This window comes from Haemaphysalis longicornis, unplaced genomic scaffold (genome assembly GCF_048455015.1).
Source record: "Haemaphysalis longicornis isolate Haplotype H1 unplaced genomic scaffold, Haemaphysalis longicornis Haplotype H1 scaffold_2, whole genome shotgun sequence".
Lineage (NCBI taxonomy): Eukaryota > Metazoa > Arthropoda > Arachnida > Ixodida > Ixodidae > Haemaphysalis > Haemaphysalis longicornis.
The window spans coordinates 104,407,801-104,417,517 of NW_027526295.1; positions in this window are offsets into that span (position 1 = coordinate 104,407,801).

The window sequence follows — 9,717 nt, forward strand, 5'->3', positions numbered from 1 at the left end:
AGCTAAATATGCTGTGTGGTTAGTACGGCGGATTTCATTACTGAGCTTTCTTACTGCAATTTTTGTGGATCAAGGAATGTGTGATGCTAAGGAAAATTAGATTTCATACGACAAGCAGCTTCTAAGATATCGCACTTAATTGTTACATCACTCCTGTAAATGCTGAATATATCTATCGAGCACTCCTGGTATTTTGCTATTCTATGAACTATTTTACTTAAACAATGTCTTCCAACATTCAACGTGGGAGCTAGAACAATACGCTACAAGCAGGACGTCGGTTGTACAAATTCAAGGCACACCCTTTTGTGAAATACAAACAGCTGCGGACACAGCGACTGCCTCTTTGTGGAAGTCTGAAGGCAGAGAATTTTTTTTTTTGTCTTGTGCCACGTAAACCCCGAAACGTATGAATATGAACGTAACATATTCCTTGAGCGTTGTACAAATTTAGCGCTGCTTTTATTAAAGCGAAAATAAATTTTGGCAAATAAATTTTTAGGTAGAGGGATGCTCAGGTAAAAATTTATTGTTTATGTGGATCAGCTAACAATGAATCCACGCGCGCCTCATGGCAATGAAAAAATGCCCAAGCGAGGCCGTTCCGTGTTAGTATGTCCCAAACATTGCTGCATGCGTTTGGGAACATGGAAGTTGCGAAACAGCTCATGTTAGTTTGATAGATTAATGACGAATTTAGAAAAGTAGGCTGCATGATAGTTTCGTCAACTTGATCAAACCTCGGAGAAAAATCTCGAACCGTCAAGGGCCGCCATACGCATTACCTGCGTACAGCTGCGCAGTTTCCACGAGAAACATGCATGTATTTTTACAATATTTTGCTTTAAGGCTGCGTCACGTGTAGTGATGGTGCATGCTGAGAAACATTTTATTTGAGCCGCTATATAAAAAAGAACAAAAGTGTGGGGGACATCTTCTTATTGTGTACATATGCACACGTAATTATTTTTTTTCTACTGCCCATATGTGCATGCGTGAAGCTCTTGATGCAACTAGTTTTTTTTTTCTAATTGCAAGCAACAGAGCTGTGGCCGAGCCAATTTCTTCTTGTGTATGAGGTTACAACAGTTTATCATTTCTAGAAATAAAACTTATACATGGCGAAATACCAACGCGCATTCCTTTCCGACGTATGGCATCCAAACGCACAGCAGCAAAGGAATAATGCGACGATGAAAGCCATTGGAGAGTTCTGGCAGTCCGTCTACCCGGTTGACGGGGACCCGTCTGGTCCTGCGCGCGCGAAAGGGCTCGGAGGAAGGGCGAGGAGGCGCGGACATGGCGAAGGCAGGCCAGGGGATTAGTTCCGCTGGCCTGCCTTCGCCATGTCCGCACCTCCTCGCCCTTCCTCCGCGCCCTTTCGCGCCCTTTCGCAATGCACCTTCCGCCGGGCAGGCAGCATACGTACGCGGAGCTCCCTTGGGCCGTGATGTCGCAGCGAGGAACGAAAATGGAGAGCGAGGGTCAGCGACCACTCGCCCCCCGCGTTTTCCCAGGAACAACAAAACAGGCCAAGCAGCTAAGCGAGCACCCGCACGTGCGTCTGCCCGGACATTAGGTAGCCAAGGGATCGAGGACACGATTGAGGCGCTGAGGATGACGGAAAGCCGTCGAACGAAAGATTGGCGCGTCTCGGTTCGTTACAAGCGCTGTCCCGTAAGGCAACCACTTCCGATTAATGTTAACTTGTAGATGTCTCATTTAATTGTAGAATAAAGCAGATTAATGAGGCCATGTTGGGCTCAACACATGTGATAGCCTTTCAAAGCCACGCCAAACATTCTTTTAATGTGCACACATGCCACATGCAATTTTCCCCGTATTTAGCACCGCCTCCCCGACGTACATCACATTCAGCCGTTTGTAAGTCCACTGCCCCTGGTGACGGTAAAGTTAAAGGGAGGATTCCTTGATTAGTTGCGATTGGGAAATTCGACGGTGCTTTATGTTGTGAATGAGTTCAATCAGTGCAAAAGCGCTTCGTGTTCACACCTCACCGTTTTCAAGATCAAAACATAACCATTTACAAACATGCATGTACAGGAATTAAGACGCATGCTGAAACATATGTGTAACAGGATGGCAAGTTGGGCGAGTTGGTGCTGATTCATCTCGAAAACAGGCGCGGAAAGACGTAGACTAAGAGCGTCGTCCTGTGTATTACTTTTCTTAGTCTACGTCTTTCCGCGCCTGTTTTCGAGATGAACATATGTGTGTTTTACGTCAGTCAAAAGTCGTTTGGCACGCACAATGAGCGAGCCGCGGTGTTGTATTAAAAAAAAAATGCGTGAGCACCGTGTCGCAAAGCCCGATTTCTAATCAGTTTGTGAATACGTTTTTGTGAGTTCCTGTAAGTTGAGAAGGGCAGCAGTAAGAAAAGCCGGGATAATCTGTCTCTGGACGATACACAGCGCCTGTACCGACCCCCTTCCTGTGTCCCCGTCTTCAGTGCTGTTCAAAATGCGGACAAATGTAAATAATTTCCCAGAGTCCGCCTGCAAGTCATTTTCGAACGATCATCTCGCATCATTTTTTAGCTGAAGTCTTTTACCTATTCTTTATTGAATAAAACATGCATATATTATATATTATCAGCAATGCACGTTGAACTCACGCAACCCGGCACTTTTTTGTAAATCAGGGCTTAGTAGGATATATACTGAAAACGGGTAGCATTACTAATAATAAAAATGTCGGGACACGTGGGCTGGCAGTGCAATATCGAGATATATGTTTGACATGACGGGATAGCAGAGATATGCCTCGCTCAGTGCACACAAAAAGTTTGGGCAAGGTGGTTCCGGAACGATATTTGTGAATTCCGCATTGAAAGGCGGAAATGTCACCTTGATTAACAAGGACACGTATATTCCCCATACATACACGCACAGCTTCACTGGAGAAGCACCACCTACGTAAAAGAGGCTGGGTTATTTCTCGGCTCAACTAACAAGTCGCGTAGTTTTTTTTTACGTGTGTATTTTCCCGCCTGTGACTTTATGTAAGCAAGAGGTAGCATGGTAACGATCGACGTTGCGGCCCGTTAGCATTTAATTTATGAAGCGTTCACTTCAAGATCAAAAAGCCTCACAGCAGCGCCAAGGTTGTAAGAATTAGACATACCCGAAGGTACAACCCGTTTCCATACTCTAGAAAGAGAGAAAAAGTGGTTCGTGTGAATGCCGTGGAATAAAATAAAAAATGTAGTTGTGTTTTTCAATGATAAGAATTTTGTGTGTTCGAGCGTAGGCATACATACTGGTTCAACGACGGCATAGTACCACGTCGTTTTGTGCTCTTGCGTATATAGTTTTAGGCATTAAGAGTAAATTTGCACACCTGTCAAAATTGTGTAGTTATTTTCGCGTGGGTGGGTATTTCAAACAAAAGCCTCTCTGATTTTGTCGAGAAGGCCGTGTCAGTTATGTGGATTGGTATCTCCTGCGTAGCCACATATATAAAGGGAAACGAGCCTTAGCGCACTCACAAGAGCATAGGAATCACTGAAGTGGAAGCATACATGATCATAGCGACCATAGCTAGAAATGAAGAGCCACTAAGAAAAATAAAAAAAGAGGGGTGTGGTGTTATGCATATGTTTGGGCGTAAGTACGGGCGCCTCAGCTGTAACTAGGAGCCCGAGCACTGTTTTCTACCGCTAAAATTGCCTAGAATGCAGTGAGGACCCGTTGTTTGAGTTTCAAAACTAAATGCTGCCTTAACAAGTTTCGTAGAAAAGCCGCGGCTTCGCCTTCCCCTACAGCAGCTCTTCCATAACTTCCCCGTCTCAAAACACGTGATAATTATACAAACGTAATCTTATGAAGAACAAATTATTAGAAGCAGAAATTTAACCGAGCGCTTAGGCAGCCATTCACTAGTGTGTCCGCAGAAACTCCACAGAAACTTCTTGTCTTGCACTGCGTGGGCAGGACTTACTCAAACAAGTTTCTTTATATATATAGTCCCGAAGAAATGTTTTTAATTTACATTATAGGCTTATAGGCTCGAAGCTGACTGTTTTAGCCAGGGAGAGGAACACGTCGGCGATTTTTCAGCCGTAAGCAGCGGCTTGCGAGCCCGCGTGCACGGCGTTGCAGCGTGCGCAGCAGTCAACGCAATCCCATCCAACCCCAGCCACGACAATAAACCAGCCGGTACAAATCGTCTGTGGTACTGACTCCATTTTCCCTCAAAATGGACAAATACGGGCTCTTCAGATTTCCCGATGAAAGCTTTGCCGTGGAGTCGGTTACACTTAAAAAAGATTTTGACCCCATTAGGAAGCACAACTCGAAGACCTGGCCTGAATTCACGGGGTGAACCCAGAAGCGCAACTGGGTTAAAGTGAATTGGCCCGATGAGGATAAAAATAAAAGAGCCACCAGAACGACAAGCCTCCTACCAGCCCAGCTTGTGAAGTTAAGTCGTAAGTACTATTTTATGCCAGTCCTGTTAGCTGATAGTGGCAAAACTTGTATATGCGGTCCCTATTGCTTTGTACAAGCGTCTAGATCGTTGTTTATTCAACCGTACAACTCGAACAAGGCCAAACGGCCGCAAGCGACACAAACGCACGTGTTCGTTTCTTCGATATCGTCATGTGCACTGGCTGTTGAATAAAAATAAATGAATGCGTCCAGGCTGGTCATTCATTCCTTTGCAGGATGATCGACCAGATGCGAAATTTAAGGACATTCCCCCAGTTCTAGCCGCATAAACGCGTTTGTAGGCCATGTGATACCTTACTGATACAATCATTTTTCTTTAATTCATAGCTACTGACTACAGTGACAGGGCCCGCCGCGGTGGCTCAGTGGCTAAGGCGTTGCGCTGCTGAGCACGAGGTCGCGGGTTCGATTCCCGGCCGCGGCGGCCGCTTTTCTCATGGAGGCGAAAAGCAAAAACGCCCGTGTGTACGAGATTTCGGCGCACGATAAAGATCCACAGGTGGTCAAAATTAATCCGGAGCCCTTCACTACGGCGCGCCTCATCGCCTGCGTTGCGTCGGCGCGATAAACCCCACAATCAACCAACTGAACGCCAAATCAAAACAAGCCGATTAGCTGCCTTATCTCGTTCCGGGATCTGGTGTAGTGGTTCCGGCGCTGACTACGGACGTTAAAGTCCCTGGTTCGATTCTCGCACTTTTTTTGTGTGTGTCTGTGTGTCCGTAGTTAGCGTTTTGTAATATCAAAACCTCACGCCCGCTTTAAAATTCACGCGATGAGAGCAGTCGGTCTTGGTTATTTACTCAAGCGGCCGAACCACTCCCGCTCGCTGGAGCCACGGCCGGCGTAGCCATCGCCAGTTACACCCGATCTCCTCTAATTATTACCAGTGATTAATAATAAACCGTGACTCTGGCTAGTCAGTGAGCGGAAGCGGTTCGGCTGGTTAGGTAAAAATGAAGACCGACTGCTCTCGCTGAAATATTGTGAAGCGGGCGTCCGAGATCCGTCCGGATTGAGCTAGAGTTAGTCCCCATCACTGTAGCGCCGATTTTAAAGGGACACTGAAGTGAATTTGTCAAGCTCCCGTTTTTGCTTGCACTGTGTAGACTGGCTCAAATTAGCACACTTTTCATCGTTTATCCGGTTGACAAATCGGTAATTACTTTACAAAGAGCGAAAGAAAAACTATCATGCGCGGTTTGCGGCGGCCGCACAAACTAAGATGTGACGTTAGGAGGAGGGGGCGCCGTGATTGGACGATGCCTAAGGTTAGCAATCAAAGAAGTTTCGGTTTCGGTTTCGGTCTGTAAAACAACATGTTTGACATTCGATGGCGTCGTTGGATGGGCACTCTCAATATCCCAGTTATCGTAGTACCGCGCTTCTGCCATGTTGTCGGCTGTAAAATGCATAAGATAAGCCTCCCAGGACGGCTTGGAATCGCAGCATTCACTATCTGAGGCCTACGCAGTACATGAACGCCTCCACGTCCCCGCAGACGCTCAAATGCATGCGCTTTCCCCCCATATTTGGAGCTTGCCTCGCTCATGCCTGTATCGTAAAAAGCGTGTTCGCACCAGTCCAAGGGTCTGTTGATTCTGGGCTGTGCCCACTGCCCGCAAGCAGTCGGTGCTTATGGCAACAGCAGACCAACGAGAACTCGCTAGCGCGCCAGTGCCAGCCTGCGCGAGTTCTGTGGACAAGTTCGTGGAGCAATGAACGTTGCGGCCCAAAAAAAGGTGAACTCAGTATAGAAAACACCGGCGAAAAACGAAAAAGTTAACTCATAAAAAAAAAAGCAAGTACCCGCGGCGATTCGAACTTGTGACTGGCAAAACGCTTCGGTTGACATACCTAGACCTAGCGCTCCAGACAACTAGGCCACGGAGGCCCGCTGGCGGCGATGGAAAATATAAGGTATATAATGTATAACCAGTTTACACTTTTACTTCGTTTTAGTATTTCAAGCAGCTTAGGTGACTATTTGTTGTATTCCGCTCGTGCAGTAAGCGTCCCCCGCGTTTCCACAATAGCTCACGTCTAGCAATTGCATTTCGTAGACGGGAAAGCGTTCGCAGATGCGTAGTCGTGCTGCTGACCGCTCTGCTTGTTCGCCCAGCGCAAAAAAGTGCTTCCCGCACCCTAGTTTTACGCTGTACGGTAAAAATATCAGTTGATTTTCATTTCCTTAGTACCTATATTGACTTCGCTCACTCTTCTCCCCCTTCAAGAGGCCTTATATTTTCCTACTGGAAAATATCGCATGTGCGCTTGTGCAGCGCTTGAGTGAAGCGACCTTGACTTGGAGCTAGATACAGAGTACAAACTAACGAAGTAAAGAAATGCGCATTCTTCCATTCCCAAACGTGTTGTGGCTTAGTTTCAACTGATCGAGCGAATTGCGACGACCCGTCGGCGGCCGGCGGACTAAACGGTGGGCCGACTGACTCGGTCGCGGAAGGTCGGCGAGCCGTGCAGTAGCGCAGCCAATTGTCAGCTCCTCTCCTGCTGACGTCACACGAAAACGCCACAGAAAATGGGCGAGCGTAAAGAGAGGAGGACAGCATTTTCGAATTGATTTTTCTACTAAATAAATTCGCGTAAACGCGCACAGAGTAGTCGAAACAGGGCCCAGGGACTCCGGACTACAGTTTGCGCTCGTAATCCCGCATTGTTTACAAATCACTTCAGTGTCCCTTTAAAGCGACGGGCCCCCGTCGCTGTAGTCAGTACCTAATTCATAACACCGCGTTCTTGCATTAATGTGATGCTGTTTTCCCTGTTTGTTACGATCTTTATCAACAACACATGCGATTTATTGGCGGTTTTGTTACATGTGGCTTATTAATGACGAAAAAAAAACTGCTCGAAAGCGAGGCACAGGGAACGCGCAAACAGGACAACGCTACTTGCAGCTGCGAAGTTTATCCCAAAGACTATTATAAGAACGCAAGAACAGGCAACAGCACGCCCTGCTGTACAAACTGATGTCTCGAGAAAACGCGATAAGCGATGAAGCGGTGATGGTTGCCTAGATAATCGTACTGCAAAGCTTGTACCTTGCTCTGCTGTCGTTAGGTGCTTGGTACCGAAAAGGTGCGGTTCTGTTAATATGGGACGAAGTGCGTGCAGTATGTATCCATACTTTTGCGCTAATTCCGGAATACCTTGAAGGCAGTCTTGTTGCGACAGACATTGTCGACGCTCAGATATCGTGTACTCTGCAAGTAGGCTGTACCCTGTACATTCACCATTAATTTTAAGAAAGTAGCCCAAGACATGCATAAACATAAATTTTTGCAGTGTATTCACTAATATGTGTCATGCGTTCTTGTTAGCGGTTCGGAGCGAACTTGAAAAGCTCCTGGACAGAATGCTTCAAGAAACACGGGACGATTTGAGGACGACGAAGACTGCCAGGGCAAGTACCTACCTTGCTGTTCTTAACGTACGGTGCACGAGAGCTGCATAGGATTTTTTCTTTTTCATTTACTGTTTTTTATTCCTTTTCTGAGTTAAGTGTAACTCTGCATGGACAATGAATTTTTTTCTCAAGGCCTCGACAGTCTGTACATGAAGACATGCAAAGAAAAGCCTGGAAGCTAACGATAGTTTGCATGGGGGTAGAACTTTGAAGATCCCTTATGTCACGGATTTAGCGGAAATTTGTTAGCCATGGTGCTTTCGGCAGATAGAATGAGCAGTCTTTGTAGAGAGGACAATGCTGGTTCTGTGGCAAAGAAATTGCTGCCGGCACTTCATTCTGCCTCTGATGGCAGCTGTCATCCTCACTTTCCAGTCCCCATGAGCGAATATGTGGGAATCGTAGATCGGTATCCTAATGTCGCAGCAACTTTGAACCGTGAAAATTCGCCGTGAACGTCATTGGCCTTTGAGTGGCTGGGTGTATGGGTATGCATGGAACTCCATGGTTAAGAGCTATGAATCGGCATTTGGTAGCCTCATGGAACCATCCTGACCCACATGTGATGTAGCAGTTAAGTATCATTACGGGAAACCATATTGCCTGGCGTTCAAAGCATGCGAGCAGGTACCTCAGGTGTGTTTCATGTTCTGGTGGAGGTGGAGTGCTTAAAGGGCTGGTGAAGAGCTTTTGAAAAAAATTTTGTTGGGGGCATTACATTATGGTTTTCCTGATGCTGAATTCGAAAAACGTTTATTTTATGTGTAAATACACCCAAACCATGTTTTTTCGTCAAAACAAATTACCCCTGCTCGAGGGCACGGTGAGAGCCCTGGCTGCCTTTCGCGATTGGCTGGCGGCAGATGACGTCATATTCGGAAGTGCCGGCGCTGCGGGGACCTAACGGCCTGAAGATATCATTCTGTCCCCATTCAGATACGGGCTAGAAGGTCCTCTGGTGAATGGAGGGCTCACACAATCTTTCCTTAGAATAGGAGAGCCTGAGGTAATAAACAAAACAGGTTCGCTTGCGGCGAGCTTTAGAAAGGGGTTCCCCCCAACGACTTATGGCCGACTTGTTTCTCGGGTGCAGGGAAGTTGCGCAGATATTGGTTCGCCGCTTTCACTACCAGCACTAGCCACAATTCCTAGCACAATTTTTCAACCCACCATCATCCCCATCCTCGAATGTGGAACGTTGTTTCTACATTTGGACAGGCGGCAACAAGCTCTGTGCAGCGGCCTGCGATGTGCACAGGCAGTGCGAACGCCGCCGGTCGCCGCGTCGCGCATAGGTGCTGCTGCTGGGTCGCTGCTCGGCCGGTCAGCGGAACGTGGCATTGCTGCACATACGCATGTTTTAGAATAGGGGAGTTGAACGTTGGTCGCCCCGCAAAAGTTAGAGGAACCCAAGCGCAGCATGCTGGTACCGGACGAGCTTTAGAACGCCTTCCCCAACAGCTCCAGCCGTCTCAGGTTGCACGGATCGCCGGTGTTGTTGGAACTTTAGCTTTAGCACCAAGGGAGATAGTTGGTCGCCGCTATCTCTACAATTTCGAATGACTATCCTTAACACAGTTTTTCACCACATTATCATCCCCTTTCTCACATGTGGAACGTTATTCCTACGTTGATAGTGATTCTAGCGATCGGTTTTGATTTGATTGATTGATTGTGGGGTTTAACGCGCCGACGCAACGCAGGCGATGAGGCGCGCCGTAGTGGAGGGCTCCGGATTAATTTTGACCACCTGGGGATCTTTATCGTGCGCCGAAATCTCGTGCACACGGGCGTTTTTGCTTTTCGCCTCCATCAGAA